At 43.5% G+C, this 19,429-nt stretch overlaps 1 pseudogene; it reads right to left on the bottom strand.

Moving 5' to 3' along the window:
- Positions 1 to 13,120: 13,120 nt before the first annotated feature.
- Positions 13,121 to 15,388, bottom strand: LOC119628096 (heterogeneous nuclear ribonucleoproteins C1/C2 pseudogene; annotated as a pseudogene).
- Positions 15,389 to 19,429: the final 4,041 nt, after the last annotated feature.

The raw sequence follows: 19,429 nt of genomic DNA, 5'->3' as shown, positions 1-19,429 counted from the left end.
ATCTTTAAAGTTGATGGGTTCGTTTGACAACACTTGAAGTCAGGGATCAATTTTAACATATGAAAGTTGGGGAAATCAGACATTAGGTCGATGTCATAAGAAATACTCAGCACCACCTATGACTTGTTCCTGGCAAAATGAAAGCTGAGCCAGAATCTAATGCAGTTTCTAGAGCAGTAGCTCTCAAACAACTGGGGACGATTTTGCCTCCTAGACATTTGGCAATGCCTGGTGACATTTTAGGTAGTTAGAACTCGCAGCCAGGAATGTGCTACTGACATCCAGTGTCTAGAGGCCAGGGATGCTGCTAAACATCCCTTTGTGCACAGGGCAGCCCCCACAATCAACAATGATCCAGTCCAAAATATCAACAGTGCGGCGTTGAGAAACCCTCCTCCAGATCTAACTCCCGTATATATATGGGAGACGAAAAAACATGTCAAATAACATCACAAGGATGAAATCAGCCAAACCTAAAATACTAGAAATGGTATAGCACAAATGATCCACTTTCTCCAACAAATGCAGTAAATGAAGTGAAAATGGAGAGAGGAGGGGGCACTGAAATAGATTTCTTAGAGACAAAAAAAATGCAATGTGTGGACATAATTTGGATTCTAATTCAAACAAAGCAACCATTAAAAAAAAATTGAGGCAGTATGGGGAAATTTGAACACAGGCTGAGTGTTATTAGAGGATATAAAGAACGTGTTATTAATTGTGTTCAAAGTGATATTAGTAGTGTGGTTATGTTTTTGTAAGCCCTTGTTAGAGAGGCATATTAATTATTTATAGGTGAGTGGTGTGATGCCTGAGATTTGCTTAAACACAGCACTTTTCAAAGTGCAGGCTATAGATATCTGAGGCAATCCCCAAGATTATTTCAGGGATCTTCAGAGTCAAAACTATTTTAATAACAGTAGTACGATGTCCCTCACCTTTTTCACTGCCTTGACATTTGCACTGATGATGCAAAAGCAATAATGAATAAAACTGCCAATGCTCCAGCAGGAATCAAGGCAGCAGTATAGAACAGTCCTCACAGTCACTGTATGCTTTTTTTTTTTTTTTTTTTGAGACAGAGTCTTGCTCTGTCACCCAGGCTAGAGTGCAGTGACACGATCTTGGGTCACTGCAACCTCTGCCTCCAGGGTTCAAGTGATTCTCCTGCCTCAGCCTCCCAAGTAGCTGGGATTACAGGTGCCCACCACCGCGCCTGCTAATTTTTGTATTTTTTTGGTAGAGATGGGGTTTCACCATCTTGGCCACGCTGATCTTGAACTCCTGACCTCGTGATCCATCAGCCTCCGCCTCCCAAAGTGCTGGGATTACAGGCGCGAGCCAGTGTACCTGGTCTCAGTCACTGTATTCTTTACAGCCACCTATTCAAAGAAAAAAAAAAAAAGATAAAAATTAAAAAGGTCAATTTCACTTAAGAAGATACTGGCATGGGAGTGGTGGCTCATGCCTGTAATCCCAGCACTTTGGGAGGCTGAGACAGGTGGATCACCTGAGGTCAGGAGTTGGAGATCAGCCTGGCCAACATGGTGAAACCCTGTCTCTACTAAAAATACAAAAAATTAGCTGGGTGTGGTGGCTCAGCCTGTAATCCCAGCTACTCAGGAGGCTGAGGCAGGAGAATCACTTGAACCTGGGAGGTGGAGGTTGCAGTGAGCCAAGATCATGCCACTGCACTCCAGCCTCGGCAATAAGAGCAAAACTTTGTCTCACAAAAATAAAAAAAAAAGAAGGTACTACATGAAGCAATAAAAATTATTAGTTTTGTTAAATCTTGACCTTTCAGAATACATCTGTTAAGTATTTCATGTGACAACATGGGAAGTACTCATCAAGCACTATTAAAAGGTGCCTTCATTTTCCATCTATGGCTGTATGTGAGACCAGATTTTCTTCACACATTTCAATCAAACAACAAATTGTAATCGATTGAATGTAGAAGCAGACACAAGAATCCAGTTTCTGGCCAGGCACGGTGGCTCATGCCTGTAATCCCACCACTTTGGGAGGCAGAGGTGGGTGGACCACTTGAGGTCAGGAGTTTGAGACCAGCCTGGCCAACATGGCAAAACCGTATCTCTACTAAAAATACAAAAGTACCCAGGTGTGTAGTGGTGGGCATCTGTAATCCCAGCTACTTGGGAGGCTGAGGCAGGAGAATCGCTTGAACCCGAAAGGCAGAGGTTGCAGTGAGCCAAGATCTCACCACTGCACTCCAGCCTAGGGGACAGAGTGAGTCTCTGTCTCAAAAAAAGAAAAAAAGATTTTCTCTATCGAGAATCCAGTTATCTTCCATTAAGCCAGACATAAAAGAGATTTGTAAAAATGTAAAATAATGCCACTCTTCTTTCTAGTTATTGTTTTGTAAAATATAACATTTTTCATTTAAAATATGTCATTTACATTAACATGTAATAAGTATTACTATTATTTTAAAATGAATTAATAAGTAAATATTTTAAAGTTTCTTTGTTTTAATATCTAATGTAAATATAAAAAATTTAACTGACAAAAGCTGTTTGGGGTCCTCAATATTTTTTAAAAGTGTAAAGGAGTCTTGAGATCAAAGAATATGACAAATATTGCTTTAAAATTACCTAGAAATGAAATGAAACAAAACCAAACAAAAAATGTGGTGGTGAGAATGAGACAGATTTGATGGGATTGAATGGAATTTGAGTAATGAATGCACGGGATTCCTTGCACTCTTCTCTCTCTTCTTGGTATGTTTTGAATTTTCTGCAATAAATAATTTTTCCAAATAGAGCATTTCCTTCACTAAGATGTTAATAACTACATCCGCATGTGACTTCTGGGCCTGGGAGTCCAGTCAGAGTTAAGAAAATTCTTTGCAAGAAATACGGAACCCCATTCTTTTCTAAGGATGTCTAAGGTGGGGGACATGGGTGGTAAAAAGAAAGCAATGTCAGGTCAAAGCCCCCACCTGGGCCCGTGCCTCTCAGGTAATGGCAGGGGTGTCCCTAATGGCCACACCTAGTGGCCCCAGGAAAAATGACACTGCTTGGGAAGTGGGGAGGCTTGGGGTCTTTTCTCTGCACCACTGGAAATGTGCTAAGCACAGACCCTTATGTGGGCCACAGTTGGACTAGATGATCTTTGAGAGCCCGTCCAGCTAAAGCATTTCATGCAAAGCAATTATTCTTGGTCCCATGAGTTTTCATTCATTTAGTAATTTTAAGTGTTTGTTGTCTGTCAAGCACCAGGGTCTGCCTTGTTTGGCAGAAGAATATGAAGCAGAGCAGCATCTGTGACTTCTGTGATATTGGGAAGGCCCAGCAGCCCCTACACACCCCTGCCCCTGTCTTCTCATTCCAAAAATTCAACCGTTAATGTAACTACTGCCTTGATTCCTTTTGACAGAGTCATCACTGACACCTTAATAAAGATGTGATTCTGACCCTTTCCAAAGACAGAAACCAAAAAGAGGGGTGGGTCTGTGTGGAAGGCACTGAACTCAGTTTGACACACATTGATTTGATGGCTCTGCAGGTTGTCTTCATGGTGGTGTCCAGTTGGGTGTATGGGTCTAGAGCTCAGAAGAGTGGTCCCAATGAAAGACAGAGATCTGGGGACTGTCCACATTGACAAGGCAATGGAAATATGGATGTGGATTAGTTCAGCCAGGGTCTCAGCAAACAGAGGGAACCAGGAGACAAGACTGAGACAAAGAACTCTCAGGGAGAGAAATGTATGAAAGAGACCAGGAAGGAATGGAAAGAGAGTAGGGAGAGGGATACCAGGAAGAAGGAGAGTGTGTGCTCAGGGAAGGAGGGAGTAGACGTTAGTGCCAAAGGCAAGCGGTCAGGTGAGAATTAAAACTAATAGGCACCTGGTGGACTTGGCAACAGGGAGCCATTGGTAACCTTGTCCCAAGCAGTTTCGAATGGGGAACAACCAACCTAAGGTTGAGAAAGGCAGATGAGGAAGTGTAAATGATAGGTATAGACCACTCTTGGGAAGTTTAACAAAGAGAGGAGCTCCCCACATTCAGCAAGGAGTTTTGCTTAATTTTTTAAATAGGAGAGATCTAAGTATGTTTAAAACAAACATTGTAATGAGTCTTATTGATTGGTGGAAGGAAGCCAATACATAGAGAGAAGTTGATGAGACAACAAAGATGGTGGATTATCAAAGGATAGAGAGGTAGAGGAAGCAGATTACAAGAAACACAAATGACCAACAAAGAACTACAAATTCAGGCAACAATGAGATACTATTTTGCACCAGCCAATTTGGCTATTTATGGATAAGGAAACTGAGGCAGAGATAAGTTAAAGATCAAGACCACATCAGCAGCAAATAACAGAGCCAGGATTAGAACCCAGGCAGTCTGGCTCCTGAGCCTGAGTTCTCAACCAGGATACTATGCCTTTTCTCTAAAAGCAGTCATTGCTTAATCATGCATTTCTATAAATAAATACATGTAAATAAGTATATGTACAAATACATATATGTGCATGTGTAATACATATTAACGTTCATGGAAAAAAGACTAGATGCCAAAATATGAAGAGTGGTTATTTCTGGGTAATTGGATTATAGCTGGTTTTCACTTTCTTTGCACTTTTCTATATTTCTGTATTTCCTACAAAGGGTAAATTACTGTGGTAGAAGAAAAAGAGAAGTTATTTTTAAAAACAAGCCTGGGGAGGAGACTAGGATGAAGGCAGGGACCAGATCCCTTTGTTCAAGTCCTTTCTTTTGTGAAAGCTTGCAGGGAAGGGAGGTCAAAGCCTGAAGGGATGAGCCCGTGTCTTTCAGCAGCACAGACAGGACCAACAGGATGTCTCTTTGGTTTTCCTGAAAGTTGGACCTACTGCTTAGCATCTGCAAAAGCCAGGAGCATTTTCCCTGAGGATTGCTGTCTCCTGCCTCCAGTAAAACTCCTCTGGCCTGAGGAGACCATCACACAGGATCTTAGCCTCTCCAGTAAGACTGGTCCCCATGGCCTCCCCAGGAAGAAATCATTAAGCTGCGTTGCCTCTGAATGTGCTCCTTCCCTTGGTTGAAAGTGCGCTTTCCTGGCTCTCTGCAGAACCAAGACCAGGTCAAAGGCCTCCCCGGGCCCCTCTCCAAGGCTCAGGCCCCATGGTCAGGCTTGCAGGTGAACAGGTTCTCCATGACACCCTTGCAAGCAGTCATTCCACTGACTCCATCTCAGAAGGCCCCATTCCCTCCCCTTGGTGGCAGCTTTTCCTCAGGAAGACATCACTACCTACTAAGACAGGTGCAACTTCTCCCTGGTGGCAGACACTCTGCCACACTTCCTCCTCTGTCTGCTGCATTCTCTTTGTGCCACCGTGGGAGAGAGGCCACGTCCAGACAGTGCTTCCTCCATTTCTCATCTATCATCTCAGCGGCCATTATTATTTTAAGCTGTGAAGTTTGGGATGAGCTACTTACAGCAACTGAATTCTGTAAGCTTCTGCTGCTGCTCAAATACTTTTTTTCTTAATAAAAGCATCTAAGAGAATAATTCCACACCAAAAAAAAAATTGAAAACAAGAAAATTTTGCTTGTCTTCTGAGAGTAGAAGAAGCCAATCCACACAGACACATGCACCACAGGATGGGGACTGTGACCCAAAGGAGGTGGGTTGAGTTCCAGGTCTGAAGGAAAGAAAGTTCAGTGTGAAGGGTGAGGGAGATGAGAAAAGCAAAAACTGGAGGCACAGGGCAGGGATGTCCTGCACACAGGGTGGGTGTGCGGATGGACGCAAGAGCCGGGGCACGTTCACGTCACTCCTTTCTGTTCCTTGTTCTGCTCTGGCCTCTCTAATAGGTTTCCCATGAGGTCCTGCCCACACAGTGCGGGAGCATCCCTAGGCCCGAGGACTCTTTAGAGAATCTGGCAGAAGTTGCAATGTGGTACATCTCCTCCCTTGGAAGCTTCAAATCCCTGCACGCACACCCACAATTTTGCGCCCATGCCAGGGGTTTCCAGGCCAACTTGTGATACTGTGAGCAGGAAGGGTTCCTGCCCTCAAGACTACATTCACCAGGCCACTTCTTCAATGGAAACACACCCCAGACTCTGTTCCTCTTCCCAGAGGGCCTAGCAGAGAGGAAAGAACCAATGCTTCCGAACCAGCCCTCCAGGTGTGTGCATCTCATCCCAGCCACTCACCAATCAGCTGGTGTAGGGCCCCTCGCTCATCCACTCTGTGTCTCAGCATCCCCTTCCATGAAGCAGGGACAATGTGAGGATTAAATAGGAGGTGCTTTAGAAGCATTACTTCCTTCTCCAGCCACCCATGCCTTGACTCAAGTCCATCCTCATTCATGAAGCCTCACTCTTTCCAACCCTCTGAGATAGTCTCATTGACTTACACTCTTCATTGGCCTTGTATTCATTCCTCCTTCATTCAACAGATATTAACCAAGTGTCTATCTATCCTCAGGACCCGGTACCAGATGCTGGGGTACAAAGGGGAAAGGACACACAGTCCCCACCCTAAAGGATGTAAAGGCAAGGCAGGGATGCGGGATGTAACAGCCATGTGTTAAGAAATCCGAGAGAGCTCCTGTACATGTCAGCACCCACCTCCTAGGGGCAGCCAGTGCTAGTGCTTGAGGCGGGGGGGGGGTTCCTGGAAACGTGCACATGTGGGTAATACCATCAAGAACATCAGTAATCTGTAAAAAAGTAAATGATACTGTCTATATCTTCAGACTTTGTAGACATCCAAGGAATGCTAATAGGAATCAGTGACAACTGGAGGTGGAGAAGGGCAGAGGTGGGCTGTGGGATTGGTGTTGCCATGTGAGCTAAGACATTGATAACAGAAACTAATGTTGGGACATGCGGAATGCTTTCCTGTTGCTTAATAACCTAGTTTGGCTCCCCACAGCAGACTCACAAAAGGAGTTGTTTTTGTGTTTTGTGTGTGTGTGTGTGCGTGTGAGTGTGTGTGTGTGTGTTTTAATTAAAAGCCCTACTTTCCTACTTTGCAGATGAGAAAGCACATAGAGAAGTCCTAACTCCGTCTGTGTCAATAGAAGGTGGGGATTTAATACAGATTATTTTGGCCCTGGTGCACAGGGGATTCAGTGAGATAAGAGGGCAGCCAGCATCTTGAATGCTGTCAGAAAGGCCACATCTTTCCCAGTGGTTCTCACGCTGCCATGGCGACAGTCAGTTAAAAATAGTTCAGTCACAAGATGAGGAGTCAATGTGCACTGACACTCGGCAGTCTGGAATGATGAGCTGCAGGCCGCATTCCATCCCAGGGTGGAGTCCTCCTTACAGAGCGGGTGGGTGCAGATTTCCTTTCTTTTTTTTTTTTTCTGAGATGGAGTCTTGCTATTTCGCCCAGGCTGGAGTGCAGCAGTGCGATCTTGGCTCACTGCAGCCTCCATTTCCTGGGTCCAAGTGATTCTCCTGCCTCAGCCTCCCCAGTAGCTGGTATTACAAGCACCCGCCACCATGCCCAGCTACCTTTTGTATTTTTAGTAGAGATGGGGCTTCACCCTGTTGGCCAGGCTGGTTTCAAACTTCTGACCTCAAGTGATCTGCCCGCCTCGGCCTCCCAATAGCTGGGATTATAGATTTTCTTATGGAAGTGGAGATGGGCTAGGCCCAGCCTGCAGGAAGGTTGTGAGCAAGCTTAGGGAACCAGGACTACTGCAGCAGCCTCCTCGCCGGCCTCCCTCTCCCTCGGCCTCTCTCACACCTGTAGCTGCTGCTTCAGTGGGTTCCTCCCACTGGACTCTTAAGAGAGACCAGCAGAGTCTGTGTTTGCTCCACAGTGCTCCACCCATAGCCAGCAGTATGTCTGACCTTTAGTGAGTATTCCACATATATTTATTGAGTGAATAAGTAAGATGGTAAAATTACCATTTTATCTCCCTGTTTTGAAATACATTTTAATATTTCTGCTTCATGCACTGACTAGCCATGGTCTGTTTTTGTTGACTAGGATCACATACTTAGCATGTCTGAACTGGGTCTTGATGGCTTAGCTAGCTCAACACCCTCATTTTACAGGAATTCAAAGGAAGCTTGGTCCTGAGTCTCCTGAGTCCCAGTGACATTGCTCTTCTTACCAGCTTTTTCTATCTGGATATAGAAATTGACCTTGATTAAACATTCTCACAACCAGAAGGGTTTTAAGACAATTCTGATCATTGTTTTAAAGAGATGCTCACATACAAGCTTTCACATACCTCCAGGAAGACAAGGGCTATGCGTTGGCAGCTGCAGACAATTCCAGAATACTAGGAGAGGACAGGAATGTGGGAATGATCTGCCTGCCCTGTCTGTGCTACAGAACAGGTTATTTGCATAATAAGCCCTGTGCATTCACAATCCTGAGAAGTCAACGGGTATTATTAGTGTCATATCTAGGTCATGCAAGAAAGGACAGAGTTTCCAGATGATTCCTGAGGATTGGACATTGCACATGTACCTTGAAGACACTAGCAAAAGCCACTAAACTAGTCAGGCCAGTTCAACCATCAACCCTTCCCTCACTCTTTGGACTGAAGCCTCTTAACATTTTCATTCCTATCCTCCATTTGTCACTTGTCCATTTCAATTGCCTTGGACTTGGAAGGTGGATGACACCCAAATATTTATCTCCAGCCCATGTTTCTCTCCTAAGTTCCAGACATTTAAATCTTTGGTGGTCCCAGGGCCCAAACAGTACATCCAAAATCAATTGCAGCATCTCCCTCTGAAGCTGTTTTCCTGATGAAATTCCTGTCTTGGTAGTTGACAATGCCTCACCACCCAAAGCCCAAGTGAGTCACCTCCTCAACCAAAGAACCAATCACCAAATCCTATCTATTTTCCCCTACTAAAAGTGCCTTTCTCTCCATATCTGTAGAACTGTACCTGCATGATACGGCAGCCCCCAGAATGGTTCCCTGCCTCTGATCTTGGCCTCTACACCCCCTACCCTAATCAGTTCTCCAAAATTGCATCCGCATGGAATCTCTGGTACCACCATGGCACTTTTCTGCATGACATCTTTTTTGACTTTCTAAGGCTATGAGATGGAATCACTGGCCTGGTCCATGGAGCCCTGTGACCACTGCTGACCCCTTCAGGGTCCCCTCCACAACCCTTCCTGCACAAAGGCATGTTCCCTGGGCCTCAATATCCCCACTCTTTGCAGGCCCCCAAATACACCCTGCCATCTCTCACCTCACCCTCTGCCCATAGCCAGAGCCTCTCGAAAACTGAAGCATTCAGTACTTTTAAAATATAAAGAAATCCTCATACAAGTTTTCAAAAATGGCAGCAGGGGCCAGGCACAGTGGCTTATACCTATAATCCCAAACACTTTGAGAGGCCAAGGTGGGTGGATCACTTGAAGCCAGCAGTTCAAGACCAGCCTAACCAACATGGTGAAACCCTGTCTCTACTAAAAATACAAAAATTAGTCAGGCATGGTGGTGCACATATAGTCCCAACTACCTGGGAGGCTGAGGCACAAGAATCACTTGAATCCCGGAGGTGGAGGTTGCAGTGAGCCGAGATCATGCCGCTGCATGGGTGACAGAGAGAGATTCTGTCTCAAAAAAAAAGAGAGGGGACAACAAATTTTAAATGTTTGCCACTAACCCACTAATGCTATTGGCACAAAAACATTATGATACAATTTAATTGTGCCGGTCTGAAGATAATGAAAGGATTTATAGCATATAATAACTCATACTACCATTCCAGACTTAGGTCTAAGTGACCATCCACCCCGATCTGCTTGGGATTGAAGGGACTTGGTGCTAAAATCAGAAAAGTCCTGGGTGAACCAGGACAAGCTGGTCACCCTAAGTATGGAACAGTAGTTTATAGTCATATGATGATGACCTTCTTTCAAAACTGTCCATGTACCTCTGTAGCTGTCTAACGATTGGAGATAAAAGGCCACGTTTGAGGCCATGTCAATGAGCTACTCCTGCCCCTCCTTCCAGGCTCAGTTTTTCTGGGCCCAGCTCACCCTATCACTGGTCTACTGATTGTTCCTTCCTATGTTCCTGCAGCATTCTCTATAGGCCTCCTTTCTAGTGAGGTTGCCCTGTATTTTGATTTTCTGCTTGCATGTCAGTTTCCTCCTTTAGGTGGTGAGCAACTTAAGTTCCAGGTTGACCCATGGATACTCAGTGGGCAATGAGCAAATGGGGCCATTTGCACAAGCCACCCCTTCAGTTCCATGTTGAAATGTTGGGAGATGGGCAAGATGTTGGGCCCAGACAATTGTGTAGGCTTTCCTGAAACCTCCTCTGTGCTAAGTGGGAGGAGTAAAGAGATGGCTGGAGCATAGCCCCAGCCTCAAGGAGTTCTGAACTACTTGAGAGGTTAAGGCAGGTGTCAAGAGAGGGAAGGAAAAAGTTAGCAACACTTGTTTCATGTCATGGAATGATGAAACACCATCTAATTACTATGGCACAGGGAACCAGAGAGGGAACAAGTACCTGGGGAGGACTGCCGGGAATGTGTGGAGGTGGCACCCACAGCACCTGCACCAGACATAAGTAGCAAGGAGGCAGATTTCTAGTCTAAAGAAATGTTTTAGAAGAACCAGAAATACCAAGTCCCAGGAGTGGTTGCTCCAAGAAGCAAGACAAGAAAGCCAAGTCCAGATAGCCCCTTCTCTGGATGGAGAGTTGAGCATCATGGCCTCTAAGGTTCTTGCCAGGTTCTCCAACTTAACCCTCAGCATTGCCAGCAGAAGGGTGCCACAGATGTTGGAACTGAGTGGGATATTCAGGGTGTTGTGCTAGAGCTGACTAGGCAGGTCAGAGCATGGGGGAGAGGAGCTTGGACAGGTAGGTTGGGGCCTCAATCCAGGTGTGCCAAGTGCCCTGGGATCTATAAAACATTGAGGGCATGGGGAGCAGGGGAGCAAGTAGCAACGTATCTCAGGAGTGTCCATCCAGCTTGGGACAGCAGAAACAACTACACGGTGAAGGCATGCCGGTATGCCCCCTCTGGTTACTTCTCTCCTCGCCCAGATTCCCCACATTGGCATTTCAGGGCAACCACTGAGATGGAAGTCTATCCATCCTCTTTCCACAGTGGGCTCCAAGCAATGTGAAACAGCGGTCACCAGAGTCCACTTCATAGCAGGTAAAGCTAAACTGGAAAAGGCACCTTGGATCTGCAGCTGCAATTGGGTTCCCCAATACATTTCCCTGAATTGGGTTTACCCACCCAAAACCACAGGCTTGTCCCTAACAGGCCACAGCATCAGAGAGACAGAGGACAGGAGGAAAACTTGTGCTCACATGCATGAGGGCCAAAGGGGAAAGCACTTGGGAGGGGCTGATGGGTCCAACTTCAGGCTCTTTTTTCAATCTCATCAGTTTTATCAGATCCTCCCTTCCCCCAGGGAGGAAGAGGAAGGAGTAAGCCAGGTTAGTGTGGCAGCCTTTAGGGAAGAAGAAGACCATAACCCCTGGCCCCAGAGGCAGCAGATGCTGAGTCTCATGCAGAGTCCCCAGGTGGTCTTTACAGCTACTGGTGTTCCAAACTCCAGCCTGGTTCCCCCTGTCAGGCCTCTCCTTCTGCACATGCATAGGGTAGGGGAGGAAGGCCCTGTTCCACCTGCACAGACACTCTGTGGGAATCCAATAGTTGAGTATAATTCAGTTACTGGATCCAAACAGAGCATTGTGCTTAATTCCTACCTTCCCAGTAGCAGTAGTGATCAAAGTCTGTGACTGAGCTCTCCCCAGAAAGATAGAGGATACTAGAGTTAGTCTTGTTACAGGAGCCCCTTAGTCCCCTTGATGAGAAAAGTGTGAGATCATAGTACACAGACCTGGACTGGAACCGTTGGACCACTGCCAGCTTTGAGATGCTGTGTAAGATGTCACTCTCCAATCTTCTGTTCCATCATCAGTACAAAGAATAGTAATAGTATCACAAGATGCTGTGGGGATTATGGATAGTGTAGGGACAGCACATAGGAGGCACTGAACAAACAGTAGGGTTTTTTTTTGTTTTTCTTTTTCTTAAGTATCCCGTTTATTTTCTAGTCATGGGTTACTTACTAAAAGTCTGTGTAACATGAGCTTCTCTCCTCGCCCATATTCCCCACATCAGATCAGAAAACATCAAGTGGGTAGTATTTTTGACCGATTAACATACAAAAGAAAGTGCCTTTATATCATGTATCTTGGCTCCAAAGGTAGTCCATAGTTCAGCCTCTTCTATTCTGCTTTTGTCACCTGTTACATAAAATGATCTATAAAATCCTTATAAATAAGACATGAGTTTTGCCCGTAATGCAGTAGGATGAAAAAATGCCAGTGCTGCATGCTATGAAACAATAGAAACTTTATAGGGGAATCCACGGTTTGTGTGCACAAAAATTATAAATGTCATTTTCTGCTGTGCTGGAAAAACTGAAGTAAAAACACAAATGAACTAGGCCTTTCAAGGATGAGGTATTACAACATTGGCAGCTGCTTAATATATTCATCTTAAGAAGACTGGATGCTAAAAATGCAATCACTGCAATCAATAAAGTTGAGAGAAAACACAAAGATTAGCTAATATGAGTAAAAGATTATTTAGGGTAAAATAAATGTGTGACATTCTCTATGTTTTCAGTCACCTGGGAAGGCAGACTATGGAATATCAGGAAATAAAAGTTTACTTGTTTTCAGTAACATTGAGGTAACACTTCAGAGTTCAGAAGGTAACTGGGGCTATAAGTAGTAATTAAAAAGACAAAACAGAAGAAAGTAGGAGTTCCATTCTCCAGCTGTTGCAATTTTCCTGAAATCTTAATGTTTTTGAGCCTCTCCTATTTAAGGACAAAACAATTTAGCACACAACAAAAACTTCAAAAAGGGTGCCAGCTGGACCACAAAGCACTGATGAAAAGGCAGAGAGGATATACTTCCCAAACTTTCATTAGGATGTAAAAGCCATTTTGAAAAACAATCTCCACTCTCTGTCAAGTTATTTGACTCCTCAATGCAACATGCATCTCAATGAAATAGAATTTGAGTAGCGTTATGTTTGTATGCATAATGATTATGACTTCAAGAAAAATATATCTAGTACATTCTAGGGGTTTTGTGGAGGACTCTGTAAAACAAAGAGCTTGAAGAAAACAATAATACAATACAAAAATTTAAAAAAACAGGGTTTTTTTCCCTCCAAATTCCTAGTTTAATAAGGATCTATTTATTTTGAGGAAAAAAAGATCCCAAACATCAGGCTGTTCACAAAAATAACACACAGTATCAACTTTAGAAAACAAATCTTAAGACTATAACACCAATTATTTTTCTAGACGATGCATTTGACATGCCAACTCTCATTCGCAAAAATACATTGTTACATTTGTGTTGAACTGCCCCACACAGCACATTAATGTGGGGGTGTAACACACATACTTCTAATCAAAGCTTCTTTTAGGAGCTACTCAACTAAATAAGATTGTCTTTGCAGTTCGGGAAGCAACTATTGAATTTATTATGTATGAATGAAAAGAACTGTCCTCCCTGCATAACAAGAGATTATTTTGGAGACAATTGATAAAAACCATACATCCTTTTTATTAAGTCATAAAAAGGTATCAAAATTAAAAGCAAAAATTACAAGGTAAGACTTAACAAAACTACTAGGAGTGCCAAAGGAAGTGAAAACAGGACTAGGCACAGGGCAACATGAATTAATAAACATGGGAAGGACAAGGATGGGGAGGACAGTGAGCGTGTGCTGAAGATACTAGGGGAGAGGATCTGGTGAAAAATTTGATCTTAGACAAGCGTCTAGGTAAAGAAATAATGGGATAAGATTTCTAAACCCCACTATGTGCTTAAGAGTCATCCATGCCATTGGTGCTGTCTCTGTCACCCTCTCCTTCCTCAGCCTCGTTTTCATCATCCTTGATCAACTCCAACTGGTCATCCCCATCCTCATTATCATCATCACCCAGTACGTCCTCCTCCTCAGCAGAGTTATCTGCACCCCCTTCAGACTCCAGCTTCACGTGAGTCTCATCTTTCTTCACGGAGCTGCTGCTCTGCTCCTCTTCTGACTCATCATTCCTCATCTCTACTGCTCGTTTGCTCTGCTCCTTTTCCATTTTTTCCAGGTTTTCCAGGAGAGAATCCACGTTTTGCTTTATCTGGGTCAACTCCTTCATAATGGCCTAAAGGTCATCTCCTTTCAACTTTCCAGACTTGGAAGATCCCCGCTCTCCACTCTCAGAACTGAAGCCACTTTTGCCCCTTTGTGAGTTGTTTCCTGATACACGCTGACGTTTCCAGGGCACTACAACACGAGCAATAGGAGGAGGAGGTGGCACATGTGCTGAGTAACTGTACATCGTATCATCATCATCACCTTGATAGTCAGTCCAACTGAAAAGAGGAGCTATACATCTCCGCTGCAGATCGTTTCACACCTGCTTTACCTCAGTTCACTTTTGGCTCCACAGCCAGGTTAATATCTAAAACCTGGCCAGCAATCATTCTGCCATCCTCTCCTGCTCCAGCAGCCCGGGCATTTCTCCCATTAAAATTTTGAACAAAGGCAAAGTCCTTATGAACAGCGCAGCCCACAATTTTGCCATACTTCAAAAAGACTGCCTCCACGTCAGATTTCTTGACCACACGAGTGTTGAGATTCCCAGTGAACACACAGGAGTTCATGGAGCGAGGATCTGTCTTATTGGTAACGTTGCTGGCCATTGCATTTGATGATAAGGTTTCTCACAAAGCTGAAAACAGGAGGGGGAGGGAGAAGAGATTCGATTCTGAGTCTCCTACTCCCAGGTTCTACATGAAGAAGCCAACTGCTGCTCGAGGTCGGCAACATGGCCATAACCACTCAGTTTTTGTCTCTTCACAAAAAAATCAATAGTAGGTTTTTTTCCTCACCTGTGTAACATCTTGTCACTCCAGATAAACACCACCACCCCTGAGCCGGACTTGACCCAAGTTATCTGGCCACATCTCCATGGCTTCCAAGTAGATGACAGCATCCTGGCTGGGCTATCAGGTCCCAGAATGCAATGATATTATGGAAATAGTTCCTGTGACCCCATAAGTCTAGAGGATTGAGGCTGCTTCTCTCCTCTTTCTCCTTCCAAACTGGCTCTGGAACAGGGATAGGCTGTAATATATAGATAGGACCCTCAGAACCTCTACCTGAGGGGTTCAGGGGAGCCAGGGGCAAATAACACCGGGCAGGATCCTCCTTGAATTCATCCTTATGCCTTTAACAAAGTAACCAAGCACATGCTGTAGTGATAATCAATTTAGGCACATCCCAGAGATTCCAGCTTTTCTGCCACCAACCACCAGGCATGATCTAAGCAAGTTCTTTCACCTCTTGGAGCCTTAATTTTTTCAACTACAAAATGGAATAACTCAACTTCCTTGAAGGTGAGTTATACGTGATCATGGGTGTGAGCAGCTCTTTGTAAACAATGCAGGCCCGAGCAATTGTAAAGGGTGGTGATTATGGAAACTGTCAGAGGTACATTTGTTGCTGTGGAAAACTGCAGGTACTGGACCATTTTCTCATCTTTCTACAGGTTGCTGGAATCACAACTTATAATTAATGCACAGTGATATGGCTTGACCCAGTTTCCTAAATTGGAATGTTTCAGCTAAAACTGATGAAAAATGTGAAATTCTTGTCTTCTGAGCAGAGCTAGCTAGATAAACCCCTCCAGAGCTAATGAGTAAATATATACAGTGAAATATATATATACATATATATATAATGCATTCACTTATTCAACAAATATTGATTGAATGTCTACTCTGCACCATTTATTAAGCTTGGTGTTTTTCCTGACTTGTCTCATGTAATCTCCACATGAATTCTGTGAGGTAGGCATTGTTAGCCTGATGTACAACTGAGGAAACTAACAGGGATTCGATTATTGGATCAAAGCCATACACCTAGAAAGTGGCAGACACACAAGTAAAACCATTTCCTTGACCCAATGAACCTGCTTTTTTGTGACACCACATGCCTTCTACAGGTCTCTTATAAAAGGGTTGCCAGGGTTATGTCAGGGCAGATGGGATTGTGTATTAGTCCATTCTCCCACTGCTATAAGGACATACCCGAGACTGGGTAATTTATAAAGGAAGGAGGCTTAATTGACTCTCAATTCCACAAGGCTGGGGAGGCCTCAGGAAACTTACAATCGTGGTGGGAGGTGAAGTAAACACATTCTTCTTCACAGGGTGGCAGCAAGGAGAAGTGCTGGGCAAAAAGGGGGGGGGGAAATCCCCTTATAAAACCATCAGATCTCATGAGAACTAACTCACTATCATGAGAACAGGATGGGGGAACCGCCCTCATGATTCAATTATTTCCACCTGGTCCCTCCCACAACACATGGGGATTATGGGAATTACAATTCAAGATGAGATTTGGGTAGGGACAGAGTCAAACCATATCAGATTGGATGTTTAAGGAACAAGTTAGGTGGATGACAAATTCTGGCTCATATGTGCCCCCCAGTATCTCCATCAAACATCCAACCTTCCCTGGGACCCAGAAGCTCATCCTCCTCCCTCTGCTTCAGGCAGCTCCCTGGGTGCCCCCACAGCCCCTGGAATGCATTTACTGCCTTTTGCCCTTGCTAGGCTCACCAAGTTCGTACCACTGGGGTGCTGCCTCACCCTCAACCTTGGTTCTATCTTGTTCCTCTTCCCACCATCCCAGGCCCCTCTAGGACTGGACTGGCGCTGGGGCTTCATTTTCTGATCTGGGCAGCTACACCTCCCCTGCACCCCGACTGGTTGGCAGTCATTGGGCAGCCCAGGATGAGAGTCAGACAGATTGAGGCTCTTCTGATTGCTCCCTATTTGACTTTGAGAAAATAACTTGACTTCTCAAGCCACGGTTTCCAAATCTAAGAGTAGAGAGTAATAGCTGTTTCACAGGGCTGCTGCAGGGATGAAATGAGAAAAGATACTGACGTTTTTGATGTCCGGGAGTCACTCCCCAAGTGCTCTCTTTCACTTCTACACTTCCAAAGAAGTATGGCAAATGGTAAATTGTGTACTATGTAACTTTTTTTCTCTATGATTTACCATCTTTATTTATCTTTAATTTCGGTGAGCAGAATTCGATTCGGTGAATCTAATTCCTTTTTCAAATTCAATCCTCAATATTTCAACATGATTTATTAAATTTTCCTTCCATATTGCTTACTGATGTTCAGCTCTTCACACGTTATAGCCACCTTTCATATAATTTGATCTAATTCTGGGTCCTTTTTGTATGATTTATATACAGTTTTCTCTTTATGACTGCACTTTAGCTGTTTTTATTACTATTGCTTTAAAACAGGTTTTTATAAAAGTCAGATAAATCCTCCCTACCTCTCTTCCCCTAACCCCTGTCAGAATTGTTTCTTATTCTTGGCCATTTATTCTTCCAGGCATACTATTCTGTCAAGTTTCAAGAGAGGTATTGGAGATTTAGACTAGGATTTACTGGGCTACATAGAGGATATAAAGGCTAGCACTTACTTTCAGGAATTTGTGTCTAAATCCCATGAGCCTTGAAATCTCAAGTGCTTGGCCACACACATGCACGCATGCACGCACGCATGCATGCATGCACAGCCAACTCTGCTACCTTCTTGCTCTTCCAATACTTCCCCACTGACAGTGTATAGAAAGAAGGCAGTAAAAACTGACAGTCACCTACCAGGTCTGGCTCCCATTGAAAGTTACTAAGATTAAGATGGAAATTTGTCTAGATTTAAAGGGGATCCCAAGAGCCTCAGAGTCCAGACGGCTCTACCCATTCCCCATTACATTGACATTTGACTAATCTGGTGGTTCTCTTAAGTCGAGCTCCCCGACCAGCAGCATTAACAGTACCTGGGAACTTGTTGGAAATACAAATTATTGGGTACTACTCAGGCCTGCTGAATCAGAAATTCTGGGTATACGGCTCAGTAATCTGAGCTCTAACAAGCCTCCAGGTGATTCTGGTGCATGCTCAAATTTGAGAACCACTGGATTAAACAAGCAGAGATGTACTCAAAGGCTACCTCCACCTGGGATTTCAGAAGCAGCTTGGAACAGTGCTGCAAATGTACAACAGTGCTGCAAAACCAGACACACTGCAATAGGACCACATGTGACCTATAAATGGATGTGAGGAGAATCAGTATCTTCACACAATTGTTCCCACTTGCCAGGAAAATGCAATTCTCTGTTTATTTTGGTCTCCTTTAGGAATCAAAAGTAGTATGGCTTTCTCTACCTGGGTCACAAACATTCTGCACTGGATTTATTCCAAAGTAGTTAATACATTTTGTTACTGTGAATGCAACCTCTTTACCTGTAAATTTCCTAATTGATTATGCCTGGTATTCATCCTGTATCATGGACATTTGTGGGCAATTAGTCATTTTTCTAACCTTTTTATTTCTTGTCATTTTTAACAGCTGATTTATTTGTCTTTTCAGGTTGTCTTTTAGCAGTATTAGTACTTGCTAACTATTTGTGCTTACTATTTACTACATGCATTTCTGCTTCAGGGAATAGCTGGGAAAGTGGATCTTGCTTGACAAAGGATGATGGGGAAGGGCATTTTAGGGGCCAGCTTGTGCTGGAACACATTCCCACCTGTCTACCTTCCTGGCCTCCACTCAGGCTTCATGATTCACCTGGCAGGACTTCTTTCGGTCCACAGTCCCCTGGGAGGATATGTCTCCTAGTGTTTTTTATCATACTCTTAAGACTGTAAAAATTCACCTTTATTCTTATCCAAGTTTTAAAATTTGTTTGCAGAGTTATGCGAACTACTCTGTAATCATTCTTTTAATTTAACTTTAATGGTTTCATTTTTATATTTAACTCTTGGATCCATATGGAATTTATTTGCACATGAAGAATGAGGTAAGAAATCCAGTTTTTCCCCCTTCAAATAACTAACCAGTTTTCTCGACACCGTTTATGGAATAACCCATCCTTGCTGATAAATTTAACGATGCCATTTTAATCAAATACTCAATTCCCATATGTGCTTGAATTCATTTTTGGACTCTCTATTTTCTTACACTGGTCTCTTAGTTTATTTCTGCCCTAAAATTATATTGTATTAAATATCTGTAGTTTTAAACAAGGTTTTTGTTTTTGTATTTTATTGTGTGGGTTATAACAATGTTTTGGTACCTGATAGTATCATAGTCATGCTCATTATTCTTATTTTTTATTTTTTTTTCTGATTCCAATTATGTGTTCATTCTACCAGATAAAATTTGGTTTAACTTACCAAATTTCAAACAAAATTCTCTTGGTAATTGGATTGGAAACACACTGAATTTAGGGATTACATTCAGAAATTGAAACTGCTCTATTGAGTACTCTTCTAAAGAAAAACAAGGGAGGTTTTCACTTATTGAAATATTTTTTCTGGCTTTTAATAGGAATTTAAAGTT

This window comes from Chlorocebus sabaeus, chromosome 26 (assembly GCF_047675955.1).
Source record: "Chlorocebus sabaeus isolate Y175 chromosome 26, mChlSab1.0.hap1, whole genome shotgun sequence".
Taxonomy (NCBI): domain Eukaryota; kingdom Metazoa; phylum Chordata; class Mammalia; order Primates; family Cercopithecidae; genus Chlorocebus; species Chlorocebus sabaeus.
The sequence above is the reverse complement of the archived record's forward strand: the minus strand, read 5'-3'. Positions and strand labels throughout refer to the sequence as shown.